This window comes from Cyprinus carpio, chromosome A18 (genome assembly GCF_018340385.1).
Source record: "Cyprinus carpio isolate SPL01 chromosome A18, ASM1834038v1, whole genome shotgun sequence".
In the NCBI taxonomy this organism is placed as follows: domain Eukaryota; kingdom Metazoa; phylum Chordata; class Actinopteri; order Cypriniformes; family Cyprinidae; genus Cyprinus; species Cyprinus carpio.
In genome coordinates this window covers 11779839-11795428 of record NC_056589.1, presented here as the reverse complement: position 1 = coordinate 11795428, position 15590 = coordinate 11779839, and positions in this window count along the sequence as shown.

Below are 15590 nucleotides of genomic sequence, written 5' to 3'. Positions count from 1 at the left end.
TAAAAACAATGACTTCTGTTTTGTCTGAGTTCAGAAAAAGATAATTCTTGGCAAGCCAAGCTTTCACTTCCTCAAGACATGCTGTTAGGTTGCCTAGAGAACTGTTATTTTTCCTAGACATGGGCATATAGATTTGCATATCATCAGCATAGCAATGAAATTAAACATTATGTTTCCTAAAAATGGGACCCAAAGGGAGAAGATAAAGAGAAAAAAGGACAGGAGCTAAAACAGAGCCTTGTGGCACACCACAGGAAAGATTGCTAGGAGAAGAAGAGAAATTTCCTATTTTTACTGAGAAAAATCTATTGGTAAGAAAAGATTTAAAACAGCCCCCCCTAACCCAACGCAGTGTTCCAGCCGAGAGATAAGAATTGAGTGATCGACAGTATCAAAAGCAGAGGACAGGTCTAACATTACTAAAATGACAGAGTCCCCCGAATCTGTTGCCATATAAATATCATTGAGAACTTTTACAAGAGCGGTTTCTGTGCTGTGCAGTGATTTAAACCCAGACTGGAACTTCTCAAGAACCTGATTATCAGTCAGGAAGGTCTGGAGCTGTAAAAACACAATTTTTTCCAGTATCTTAGAAATAAATGGCAAAATGGAAATCGGACGAAAATTTGATAAAATAGAAGCATCAAGTGAGGGTTTCTTTAAAACAGGTGTAACCGTGGCAATTTTCAAGTTAGATGGCACAGCTCCTTCTAACAAGGATTTGTTAAATAGTGACACCAGCCCTGGGCCGACAGTGTCAAATATTTGTCTCAGATAGTACGGATGTATGGTGTCGTGTGAGCTAAAGGAGGGTTTGAGTTTAAGCATAACTTCCTTTACATAATGCAGAGAGACAGGATTGAAAGAAGTCCACAGGACAGGTGAAGTCATCTCTGTTGGTATTACCTGATCAGAGATCGAAAACTGGGCTCTCAAACTTGAAGCTTTATTGCCGAAATAACTAGAAAAATTCTCACAAAGATCCAAAGATGGGCAGTGAAGAGAAATAACAGGGGGGTTAAGAATGGAGTTAATAACAGAAAAAAAAGAGCTTTTGGGGTGTGGTGGTGTTTTTCAATTTGTTTAGAAAAAAAGGAAGCCTTAGCTTTCTTAACAGCATACAGTTTGCTCAGTTACAAAGAAATAAATGGTCTGTGAGATTTATGGTAGGTTTATTTTAATGGATGGAGACAGAATACCAAAAAAAAAAAAAAAATCATTATATAAAGGTTAGAAATTGATTTGCATTTCAGTGAGTAAAATAAGTATTTGATCCCCTACCAACCAGAAAGAATTCTGGCTCCCACAAATTGGTTATGAGCCCATGTGGACCACAGATTAGGATTAGTCCTGTCACTTTAAATTACTCCTAATTTAGCTCATTAAGTGTATAAAAGACACCTGTCCACACAATCTGTATCTTCCATTCCAACCTCTCCCACCACCATGGGCAAGACCAAGGATGTCAGAGACAAGATTGTAGATATGCTCAAGGCTGGAATGGGCTACAAGACCATCAGCAAGAAGATTTGTGAGGAGGAGACAACTGTTGGTGCGGTTATTCGGAAATGGAAGAAATGCAAAATAACCATCAGTCATGTTTAAGATCTTGCCTCATGGGGTAAGGATGATGATGAAAAAGGTGAGAGATCAGCCCAGAAATAAATGGGAGGAGCTTGATAATGACCTTAAGGCAGTTGAGAGCACAGTCACCAAGCAAACCATTGGTAACATACTACACCACAATGGACTGAACTCCTACAGTGCCCGCAAAGTCCCCCTGCTCAAGAAGGCACATGTACAGGCCCGTTTAAAGTTTGCCAATGAACATCTAAATCAGGGGTTTTCAAACTTTAATGTCAGCCGAACCCCTTTGACCTAAATTATGTACTTGAAGTACCCCTTGAGATTTTAAGTAAATATTTAAATTATTTAGTGGCACATTTGCATATTTAACTTTAAAAACATTTTTTTATATAGTTTAATAGTTTTAATAGTATTTTAGTAGTATTTACATAGCTATTGTTATTATTACATTCAACAAATTATAAAAATGTATATTACTGTAATCTACAATGTAATTCTTTTTTTTTATACAGGGTTTCCCCAAAAGATAATTATTTTTATACATTTAAGATTTTACATTTGTATAAACCTGTAACATTTCTTTGCAAAAACTTTTTCATTATTATTTTTTAAATTCATTTCTTAATGGTATTAACTCGCAGGCATAACATTTGTACCAACCATAGACTGTATAAAAACAGGTACCAACTTACGAAACCCCTGCAATTCTTTCACGAACCACCAGTGGTTCACAAAATACTAAGTCATGTTTTGCTTGGGGATCAAATACTTGTTTCCAGGGGCACCTGGTCTACAGCGTTACAGTATTGTATACAACATTGTTATTACAGGCATTGTATGGAGGTAATATGAATAGAAAATGCCATCAAAGCTTTCCTGGCCGAAATGTGAGTTTACAGGTATTTAAACACCATAAATTACACAAAATCTTAATTATTTATCATCAGTAGATCGAAACAACACTTGACAAGTTGGCATCAATGTGAGCTATTTGGTGATTGCTAACTGCATTTTTATTTTGAAATGAGCTGTGCTTGCGCTTAATTTAATCATAGCCGTTCAAAGTTTAATGATCACATTTAAACAATAGGATGATTCCCATTCTCCCATCCTCGGGTTAGAGATTGAGACTCTGAAGCAGCATGTTGGAACACAGTGACTGAATCTAAAACCTTCAGCTGACACACTGATTACATCCACTTAAGTCACTGAACTCGCACTGTATGACGTTACAGAAAGTTGTCCGGTCAAGCTCCTTTCACACAGCAGTGTTGCGTTTCTTGTTGATCTGCAAGTTAACATAAAGACACTCTCATGCTAGGCTTTACTAGCCCATGCATTATGTATTCCGCTAGTATATCGGTGGAATACATGGAGTTTACCAACAATACAAACTGTGTGGGGGGAACTTAATCTGAGCCATTCACTATAAACTACAACCAGGCTGAAAAAGAGTGTGAGTTTGTTTACAAAATAGTGTTGTCACTGCTACAAATTCTCATATATTCAAATAATTATTTAAAAAAAAAAAAAATTCCTTGCAGCCAGTGGGCCCAGTGTAGGCCCCTGGGCTTCAGCCCGTGCATTAATGCGCCTCTGCTTATTCACTCACTGAAATGCATATCAATTTCTAACCTTTATATAGACGCTTAAATTTTTTTTTGTAAGTGGGCAAACTTACAAAATAAGCAGTGGATCAAATAAATATTTTCCCCACTGTATGTCATATTGTTTGTTGTTTGCATTTATATCAAAGTCACAATTTTGGTATTTTGACAAGACTAGTTGCATCTTCTGATTATCTGATCACTTCATAAACTGAGCAATTTTCAGGAGGTATCTATAAGGAAATCAGACACAACAACGTCTGTCCATGTAACAAAGATGGTATAACCAAGGTAAGTGGATTGTCTAATTAAAATTACTGAAGTCTCTTTGGTGGTTGACATCATCTTTGAGACAGGAGCAGACTGGGGCTAAAAAGTGGGCCTGGACTTTCTGGCACACAGCGGCCCACTACACCCGATCCACAAAAACACATCAGCTCATTATGTACAGAGCATTTTTTAAACACATCTCTTACTAACACAAAAATATAACACAATCCAGAAATAAAAATGGCATTTTATTTTTTTATTCTTATATCATTATCATTAATGACTGGCATATTTCTTTACAATATATTTGGTCTTTGATTGTGTATATGACCAATAGTAAATCATTTTGAATAAAGAATTTCTACACAAGACTTGGAATATAGTGCAGAATGTGCCCTGGTTTAATGGTGCCTTTCTATTGGTCCTTCAGAAATCATTGAAATATGCTAATTTGCTACTCAAGAAACATTTCTGATTAATATCAATGTTGAAAATAGTTGTGCTGCTCCATATTTTTGTAGAAGATATGATACATTACCATTCAGTCTAAGATTAAAAACATAGCCTATATAAATTAATACTTTTATTTAAGGTTCCATTAAATTAATTTAAGTGACAGTAAAGATATTTATACTTCTCACAAATTATTTATATTTCAAATAAATGCTGAATTCTTTAACTTTGTATTTATCAAATAATCCTGAAAAAAAAGAAAGTAGGGCCTATCACAGTTTCCACAAAAATATTAAGGAAAAACGTATCTAAAAAATTAAATTTTCAGTATTGATAATAAGGACCATTAGTAATAACTGATCACAAATAATAAGTGATAATAATTATGCAGTAAAACAGCATATTAGAATTATTTATGAAGGAGCGTGACACTGAAGACTGGAATAAAAATTCAGCTTTAATCACAGAAATAAATTAGCCTACACTTTAAAATGTTTCATAGAAAACCACTTTTTTAAGTGTAATATTTCATAGTATTAATATTTGTTACTGTATTTTTGATCAAATAAATTCAGCCAAAAAGTCTTAATTACACTGCTCAAAAAAATTAAAGAAACACTTTAAAAACACATCAGATCTCAATGGGGAAAAATATCATGCATTATATCTACTAATATGGACTGGGTGATTTGTTAGGAATGAAAAGATGCCACATTGTTTAATGGAAATGAAAATTATCAACCTACAGAGGGCTGAATTCAAAGACACTCAAAATTAAAGTGAAAAAAGGATGCAGCAGGCTAGTCCATTAAGCTGAAATTTCATTGCAGCAATTAAAAATGGTACTCAGTAGTTTGTATGGCCCCCACGTGCTTGTATGCATGCCTGACAACGTCAGGGCACGCTCCTAATGAGACGAAGGATGGTGTCCTGGGGTATTCCCTCCCAGATCTGGACCAGGGCATCACTGAGCTCCTGGCAACGTCAGATGGACCAAAACATGTCTCCACAGGTGTTCTATTGGATTTAGGTCAGGCGAGCGTGGGGGACATTCTGACTGCACACTCTCGCCACATGAGGCCGGGCATTGTCGTGCACCAGGAGGAAAAAGGACCCAATGCACCAGCGTAGGGTCTGACAATGGGTCCAAGGATTCCATCCCGATACCTAATGGCAGTAAGTGTGCCATTGTCTAGCCTATAGAGGTCTCTGTGTTCCTCCATGGATATGCCTTCATGGATATGATTTCACCAAACCGGTCATGCTGAAAAATGTTACAGGCAGCATAACATTCTCCACCACTTTTCCAGACCCTTTTACATCTGTCACATGCTCAGGGTGAACCTGCTCTCATCTGTGAAAAGCACAGCGCCAGAGGCGGACCTGCCAATTCTGGTGTTCAATGACAAATGCCAATCAAGCTACACAGTGCCAGGCAGTGAGCACAGGGCCCACTAAAGGACATCAGGCCCTCAGGCCACCCTCATGAAGTCTGTTTCTGATTGTTTTCACAGATGCATTCACACCAGTGGCCTGCTGGTGGTCATTTTGTAGAGCTCTGGCAGTGCTCATCCTGTTCCTCCTTGCATGTGGGAAGTCGTGGCCTAATGGTTAGAGAGTCTGACTTGCAATCCAAGGGTTGTGAGTTCAAGTCTCGGGCCGGCAGAAATTGTAGGTGGGGGGAGTGAATGTACAGCACTCTCTCCACCCTCAATACCATGACTTAGGTGCCCTTAAGCAAGGCACCGACCCCCCAACTGCTCCCCGGGTGCCGCAGCATAAATGGCTGCCCACTGCTCCGGGTGTGTGTTCATGGTGTGTGTGTGTGTGTGTTAACTGCTGTATGTGTGCACTTTGGATGGGTTAAAAGCAGAGCACGAATTCCGAGTATGGGTTACCATACTTGGCTGTATGTCACGTCACTTTCACTTTTTTCACTTTCACAAAGGAGCAGATATGGTCCTGCTGATGGGTTAAGGACCTTCTACTGCCCTGTCCAGCTCTCCTAGAGTAACTGCCTGTCTCCTGGAATCTCCTACATGCTCTTGAGACTGTGCTGGGAGACACAGCAAACCTTCTGGCGAAATTTGAGAAATTTGAAAATGCTAGTAGTAGTTTGTATCCCTGAAAATGAATGTCTGTCATTTAACTTTTTTTTTTTTTTTTTTATAGTACACAGTTGACAAATAATGCTGTTTATTGTATACGGTTTATTAGTAATGTTTGATTGGCTGTTTATAAGATTTTTTCGTTTTTGTTGGCTTTTTAGAACATTTTGACATTGATGGAAGGTTTTGTGGTGCTGGATTGAAATAGAGCACGGCCAATTGGAGGACATAGGCTATGTACATTTTCTATAATTCATTCTTTGTATTTACGTAATGGGCCAGCCCACTCTGTACAGTGGCCCACTGGGAAAACTCCCGGTTCTCCAGATGGCCAGCCTGACACTGCTTTGACAATGTCAAGGAACATAATGTCCACTTTGATCAACTTTTATTTGGCAGTATCACTCAGTCATAACCTCTTCCTTCTGCTTCATTTGGAATGTTGGATGATTGTTCAATAGGGCCTGAGCACTGCATGTGAGGACCCTCTTGGAATGGCGTTTATTATTATGGCCCGAGCACAGTGGTGTGAGGACCTCGAATTGCTCTGTTTATTCTTCTTCTCCAAAGTGAATCATATTTTTGAGGGCCTAAACATGCTCAAACTTACAAAACTTTGCACACGCATCAGAACTGGCAAAAATTTACATGTGATGTGTGTTTCAGAAATGGGCGTGGCAGCATTGGTCTATAGCGCCACCTAGGGCTGCATGATTAATCAAAATTAAATCGCAAACACGCCTTGAAAAGGCACGGTTCTGGACTTGTTCACGTCAGCGCACGAATCCGTAAACGGAACGTTTCCGGCAGTTTCCTTGTATGTGCCCTGGCATTTCTGGTTTCAGAAACTGACTCTTTTTTTGCTAGGCAGTTTTCCAGTCCCTTCACTAAAGCGAAAAACTCCCAGACACAGACAGAAATGTTTACTCATTCACTGGTAAATCCATGCCCATCCCTGTACATGAGAAGTAAAGTCTCTGCAAAATCCATGGTACAAGCAGTTAAATCTCCATAAACGGCCACTCATGTCTCCGTAAACGTCTATAAATTACCATACACTTTATATATTGTAAATGCTATGAGCCTTCTATACAAAAATGTGAAATGTGCGCAAATTATATTATATGTAATGTAAGCAAAGAAAAAAAGGCATGGAATAAAACTTAAGAAAATTGTAGCGCTCCAAACAGGAAAAATAGGTCCTTGTACTACAGGTGCGTAGAGCCAGTAGGATACTTGAAAATGAACAAGAGGTACAACAAGATTCCGAGAATATCCTTTTTCCTAGAGCTGAAACCAATTTTTTGCATTCACAAACAATTCAAAACTCTATGAAACTTTACAATACCTTTTGGAGAAAGAGATCCAGTACACTCTACATAGTGAACATTCTACAACTCTAAGTGAATACTGGAGAGCAAGCAGAATTCCCAGAGGTCTCAGAATACAAAAGGCACCTACAATTGGCGGTGGAGATCCAGAGTTTGCAAGAAATGGTATGAGATCATGAATAAGGCTTCACTGGACCTCACTCTCCTTGTTATTGAATTTACACAGAAGGAACTGAAGAAGGTGAGAGAAGAGACTGTAGAAACCAAAGCGTCTATCATAGCATCTTACAGTGAGTTAACTTCAACCAACAATTGGAACTGCTGCACACTTCTATGGCAAAATTCAAGCAAGGTATACAACAGAAGAAGATACGTAAATTCCGCAGAGACACATTTGACTACAAAGAAAACAGAGTCTATCCCTGGCTTAATCACAACAGCAAGTTTTCAAGATCCTTATGTAAAGGATCCGTCCCGGTTTGAAAATAGGCTATGCACACTTCTGCATCTAATGGCGATAGTGAAGTGGATTTTTTATCAGATCACACATGCGAGACAGAAAATCATCTAAGAACGGCACGAAAATACCCACATCGCAGAAGACCACTCGTCGTGGGAGACGTGGTGGTAAGAAGAGACACTCAACAACCAGCTCGGAAGAGGGGAACCCGCCTAAAGACAATCTAATCTTCAATCTTACTGGTCAAGAATTACATCCACAAGAAGTAAGTCTTCTGAAAAAAAGGTCTAAGCTTTGTTCCAACTAAAGATATAGATCTTTTTGTCTCTAAAATTTTAAAGTTTTACATTTTTTTAAAGTTTTTTCGTACATGAAGATTGAAATGTTTGTACAAAAATGACAAAGTTGATCATCTAAATGCATATAATCACAATGGTCGAGTGAAATTCAAGCCTAAAAGTACCTTCTGTATCTGTGTCTAATCCATCTATTGAGACATATTGTAGGGTAGTGGAAAGTGATGTGACAATTTACTCAAGCAGTCATAATTTCAGAACAAAAAGTCAAATTTGACATTCTGAAAAAGAAGCTCTTGATGAGTTGTGTTGAAATAAAGACATTATCATCAAACCTGCAGACAAAGGAGGTGGTTTGGTGAATATGCCTCAAGCTTTTTACAACCATGAGGTTCTTCGCCAGGTAGAGAATACTAGTTCCTATCAAGCTTTGCCATCAAATCCAATGACTCAGTTTCAAAATGAGATCGAGAAATTTATTCAGGAAGCACATTCATCAATTAATTTCTGATAAAGAGATGCAATATTTGTTCAACCGTTCATACCCTCAGGAATCTTTATTTCCTGAAGATATGAATGAAGAACTAGAACTCTCCTGTACCTGCGATACTAGGATAGATACTTTCATTGTACTTCTGCGTCATTTTCCCCTATCTTCAGGACCACAATAGTAAAAATTGGTTAATCTTACCCCACTCTCCCCTATAACTAAGTATTAGACTTAATTAGATTTAATTTAATATTTTACAGCATACATCTATATTATATACTAATAAACAGGGGCGTCACTAGGCCCTTTTTAGGGGGGCTTCTGCCCAGCCCCCCTAAAAAATAATTTGATTAATTAATTTGTAATCGCTTCAGTCCCCTTTAAAAACTCATTTGAAATGGCCGCAAGCTGCGTCAAGTTTCGGCTCCTCCCCTGATCTGAGTTTGCATGATTTATTCGGTGTTTTTTTATATCCGCAGGGGCGCCGATCAGAGCGAACATCAGAGAGTACAAGGTGTGTGTGTGTGTGTGCATTTATTGATAGATTGCTATTATGTGATATGTGTTTTTGTGGTTTTTGTAATTGCAGTTTACATAATGTTACTGGACCAATACACAGTTCGGTTTCTCATCCAATACCAATACGTCTTCGCTGCGTTTACCTTCAGCCCTCATCACAGTGTGATAGTTGTTTTTTCTTCCAACAAAAATGAAGCGATTAACACCCATGAAAACGTACTTTAGAACACGATCATAATTTATTTTAATTTACTTTTTAAAATTTAAAACATATTATTGTGTATTTTGGCATTACATTATGCAACCATGCACAGAAATGATTAAAGACACATCATTTTCTGAAAGCACTAAAGGGCACAGAGAGAGAAACATCATGTGGAGTTATTTTGTTTTGTATTATTAAATATAATTTTGTATTAAGTAATAATGAATCATTAGTGTATCATGATACATACTGTATATTAGAGTAAGAGGCGATAGTGGGGGTTTTTGTTTTTTTTTTTTTTTTTTTGTGTATGTTTTTTATAGGTGTGGAATTTTTATTTTTTGTTTTTTTTTTTTTTATATAGAAATACATATAGAACAGATTAAACATGTTGCCAACAGACAATTACATCAATACATGTTTTGTCCATATTCTTAATGAATATTAGCTGGTTAGTTAAATGATTTGAAATGAAATAAATTTTCAGGGGGTGACTTGATGTATAACCAACCATATTGTTGATTATAAAGGCTAAAAAAGCTAAATAATAATAATAATAATAATAATTTATATTTCATTGTAGATGGATATACAAATTTTTTTCTTGTCGTGCGGGAGTAGGTCTGCAAATGAGCAAGTCAGTTGAGAATAGAACGTAGACAGCCTCTCACACACAATACCACTGTGTTCCCAAAATCCTAGAAACGCCCCTGCTAATAAACAACTAATTTAGAACATTATTTTATTTCATAACATTTATACTATATTTTTAACTATTTATAGGCCTACTATTATTTATACTATACTATTTTTTTTTTTTGGTCTACAAAGTGTGCCAACAACAGCAAATTTTGTGTTATCTATATTAGATCTGATCAGGTACAATAATTTGATTAGACATTCTTATTTTAAGAACATGGATATTTTACAATGCTTTTAGAAGGCAGAGTCATTACCAACAAAAACAAACAAACTAACAAGTAAATACTAATTCAGCGGATCAACCACTGACTAATGTGCATCTGCATCTACCTGGTAATGCAACAACCTTCAGGGACTGTGGTCTCCACTCTCCAGAGTGGCACACAGATTGTGAGTGATGGGAGTGGGCGGGAAACACGGAGCGGATTAGAGGAATCAGCCGATCTTCTAGCGGAGCATTAACAGACAGCTTTGTGCTGGGGGGATTGGTGAGAGGGGCACCACAGCCAATGAGGGCAACAAGCAAAATGTAATATCTTCTGTCATATGCCATGGCTATGCATGAAATATCTAAATTTTCAGTCAAGTAATTCATGCACAAGTTAATGAAACAATTATCTTTTATTTACTGACAACAACAGGAAACATAATAAGTAAAATAATGAATAAAAGTAACCATGAAAATCAACAACAAAGTCGACAACACATGAAACCAAGCTTTATTTAAACTTTTCTAACAATGATGTATTTACCTACTGCATCTCAACACAGCTGTGCCAGTTCTGCATCTTTATTCTGATGAAGCAGCTGACCACCGTGCCCACCTTCACCTGTCTCTGCAGTCCATCATTTCTCTCATTGCTGCAGTCAGACTGAATCTGATCATGGAAGGGAAAGAGACATCAAGGCTGTCCTTGCCTAAATGCACAGATAGATAAGGAAGACTATGATGACACCCCTGAACAACACAATCTTAAACATTTGTGGGACAATCTGACTGCTGCTGTGTCTGCTCCAAACATCTGTATGCCTGCTCTCCATGAGCACGACTACCTGTAAAACATTTACACAGAGTAAAACATTTTACATCTCATGTTGTCAGCCTTCCATTTCTATACAAATTTCATTTCATGTGTTAACAATTACAATTTTAATTTTTCATACAGCTTTATTACTTTTGTGGTGTAGTGGGCTAAACCACTGAGCTGGTCAGCAGAAGGTTACTGGTTCGATTTCTGCATTCGTGACCACTGGTTGTCTCCTAGAGCAAGGCTCTTTTCTCCAGATTGCTGCAGGGGGATGGGGATCCCTGTAATAAAAATGGCTAGCAAATGCATAAATGTAAATGTGATTTTTGTAAATCCCTTTTTGTGTCTTGGGCACAGACACTCAATAAAAGTGCTTATTTCTTCAAAGTACTACTATAATATAATTGCATACATATATTTCATACAATTTTTGTTTGGGGGGGTTAAAGGGTTAGTTTAACCAAACATATAAATTCAGTCATTATTTTCTTGCCTCAATGCTGTTCAATCCTTGTGCTGTGGTGGACTTCTCCATCCTCACTGCACACAGCAGTCTGCAGACATTTCAGATCCTGCAAAAATGCACAAACACAATACAAAAGCAGTCATTTTAACAGCACGATGTCATTTCATTTCTTTATTAGAAGTAACAAAAAGATCTTACTTTATGTATTTGTTTTAGATTTTCTCTTTTATTTCCACAAATGCCCCCGTCACCTTTTCTTGCAGGTCCTGCTACACCACAAAACCTGTTCATCAAATATACAGCACTCAAGAATAAGAAAAGTGCTGTAATTACTGTTTGAAATTACAATAATTAAAATAAAATGCAACTTAAGATTTAAAAGATGTTTAATTCATTTCTGTAGTGTACTCACTCAAAAGCCTTTGATGTCAGCATTCCTTCATCAGTCACTCTGCAGTGGATAAACACACGTGTCTCATCTGTCACTGTATCATCCAGACAAGAGTCAAGTCGCCTCTGTGATTTATCTGCTCAATACTGCATTTAAAATGGTAACTAGCTTTTTATCTAACACAAATGTTCCTCAATTTATAAACAGTACTAATGGACAAATGAAATAGACTTAGGGTGGCCATATGCACCATTCATACGGGACACGTCCCGGCCAGGATTTTAATATTGCCTAAATTAGGCCTATCCAGGTTTAGGCTGTTTGCACTGTGCAGGTCTATCTTTGTGTGACATTTATAAGAGCTATAGAGAGCAGAGCAGACGGCTCCTTACGCTATCGAATTGCTCTCGCACGTAGTTTGGTATCTTTTTTGATTGGTGCGCAACGATGCTTCTAGTCAAACGAACGAACAAACACGTGCGCATATTTGCATAGCTTTGATCATTCCCAGTAGATCTCACCTTCTCACGCGCAGCCCAACGATTGGTCGATTATGTACAATACCTGCATGTTATTGGTCAAATTGGTTTGGATGTTTTAGGCGATATTAAAATCCTAGCCAGGACGTGTCCCGTATGAACGGCGCATATGGCCACCCCCTAACTTGATTACATGTCTAATCCATGTTTATGTCTTCACAATGACGATTCTAACTCCTGTATAAGTTCATTAAAGAAGAGAATGTTGTTTGCTGGTTTTACAGCTGCAAAGACGACAATAATACAAAATTGGTTTACTCCGCATGTGTGCAAAAACATTTAGGATTCATAGCCTCCTTGAAATAGTGACTTGTGAATGTACAACAGCACGAATGAATAACCTAGTACCATCGAGGCATGGCAATGTTTTTCTTCCAAAATGTTGGACTACATAAAGGATTTTTTTCTTCCTCTTCTTTCAGATTGTAAAAATATTGATGTGTCTGTTGCTCCCCCTTTCCTGTTTTGTTTGTTTGAATGGATGTTGTTTTGTTAACAATAAAACCATTTAAAGAAAATTGTACATTTGAGTCAGTTGTTGCCATGAACAGAATACAGACGAACAAATTATTTACATACACATTGCAAGCGTCAAGGATACTATGAATCCTCTGGTTAGCATAAAACTACAGTTTACAAGAGCCGTGACTGGTCAATTGCGGTGTGATCCGAACCACAACCGAGTTGAAGTTATTATAATTAGAGTGCGGAAGGATTTATGATTGTAATAAAATTAATTTTAAAAAATAAATAAAGTAATAAATTTCTACATAAAACCTCAGCCTGCTCAGGGATTTAACAGCCTAAATAAGGGGTGGCGAACTTCGGTCCTGAAGAGCCGCAGCCCTGTTAAGGGGTGGCGAACTTCGGTCCTGAAGAGCCGCAGCCCTGTAGAGTTTTGCTTCAGCCATAATCATACACACCTGAACAAGCTAATCAAGATCTGAAGGGTTATTAGGAAGCTACTGGTAGGTGTGTTTTTATTAGGTTTGGAGCTGAGCTCTTTATGACTGTGACTCTCCAGGACCAGAGTTTGGCACCCCTGGCCTAAATAAAAGAAGATTGTTACCTTAGTAACAACATTTGTGACCAAAGAAAGAATAAAATAGTAAATAAGAAAAATAAAATAAACAGCATTTACAGTATACTCACTGTGTAGTTTAATGGACTGCTCTGTATCCATATCAGCACAGTGGTCCAGCTAAAGAGGCAGTCCCACAGACCCTATAGCGATGTCATTCCCAGGCCGTGAAGACAAGATACTGCTCGGCCTTCAACGGTGATCGAAAGAGGTTTTGTCTTATACTGCATGAATGACCTTGAGTGTGGCAGGGAAGAGAAATGACTGAATTCCGAATCTATCCATCTTCTTCCACACCTCAGTGAAAGCCTTCCTCCCGGATGTGTTTTTGGAACCGCATACCTTGAGTAAGCAAGGTTTGGGGTTAATCAACCGAAAGTTCAGGGTTTAGCTGCCGGTAAGTTAACCATGCTTTCTGGAATACACCCAAGGGCTCTTCTCTCCTCTGTCTCTCTGGAGTTTGATATCCTCCCTGAGTAGCTCCACCAGCTTCCACTCACTCCCTTTTAAGTCTTTCCCTAGCAGGTTCATTTTCTCCAGAATAGTTCTAAAACAAAATAAAATTTAAACACTTATGAAAAATATAAAGACAGGTTTGCAATCTTAACATTAGAAAATACAACACAGCAAGACATGCATGCAAAATACTGAAGTACTAAAGTTTGGTTAAAACATCTGTAGACATATCTTGAATGACAGCACTACAAAAACACAACAAAGGGAAAGGCTATTGCCTGGTTGTCTTATTGTTTGTGGGCTTTGTGTTTTTTTTTTTTTTAAAAACTGGCTTTTAAAACTTTCGCTAGGTCTTTGAGTAAATGAAAACACAATAGCCTACTTACATTTCAATGTGAATTCCCCTACAGAACTCTCACCTGCCGTGTTCTTTGAATATAAACATTGTCGTCATCTGTGTGCAAGTGATCTTGGGATATGGTAGGGTGCAAAGTGTCCATCAGATGTATGCTGCATCCCAATTCGCATACTATCCGTCCTAAATAGTATTCGAAAATAGAATTAGTATGTCCCAAATCTGACCCTGTGTCTCAATGTTCATACTATCCATCCTAAATAGTGTGTGGGATTAGAATAAGTGTGTCCCAAAGCATAGTATGTTGAAAAGAGTATGCCAAAAGTCCCCGGAAGGTCTACTATTTCAGATCGATTTTTGAAGTGTGGATTTGTGCACACAATTTAATGCCTAAAATTGCCCACAATTCATTGCGCTTCGGTCCAGAACTACAAACATGAAAAAAACGCAGAAAAACTACAAACGTGGCGGATGCGCGATTGATGGTTAGGTAGAGAGGTTTAAAAAAAGGAGTTTGAGTTACTAATAATCAACATTTAACCTGGTAAAAAATATTTATTTATTGTTATCTGTGTTATATTGCATCTGCAACAACAATGTGAACTTTTATAAACATCCATTTGGTCATTAACTTTCAAATGCATCATTATGCAGAATGAGCAGAGTTTTCCCCATGAAAGACCCATGACTGGCAGATCAATGAGTTACTTATTTTCTCTCCAGCACGGTAGAAAGTTAAATGAAATGAAATGTGGAGGATGTTAACTGTGACAAGATGATTGACAGGCTAGTTTACAGTGACAGGGTGCGTGTAACAGGTGCAACAGAGCGTCTTTAAAGACATTGTCAATGTCAGGTTTTGGAAAAGCAACACCCACACCAAGACACACATTCCAGATGTGGTGGCCTACCACGACAGCGACACACAGCTGTACCTGGCCCCAAACCTGCACATGTGTACTTTGACCAAAGACATTCATTATCTCTGCCTTAGCAAACCCTTCCTCAGAAACAACGCTGAAGGAATCTGCGGGTTGCAACCCCTGGTCAGCGACACACACTGCCCTGCCGAATCCAAGCCTCGTACACAAGTCACAGAGATGCAAGCAGAGATTGTAGGTGACAGATGGCTCGTCAACACTCCCGTGCGTACAGCTACTCTCACTTATGACCAGCATGACACAACCAGCCATGTCAACGTGCCCAACCCGAATAGGGGGATTCAAGTACCGAAAGGTGCCACCCT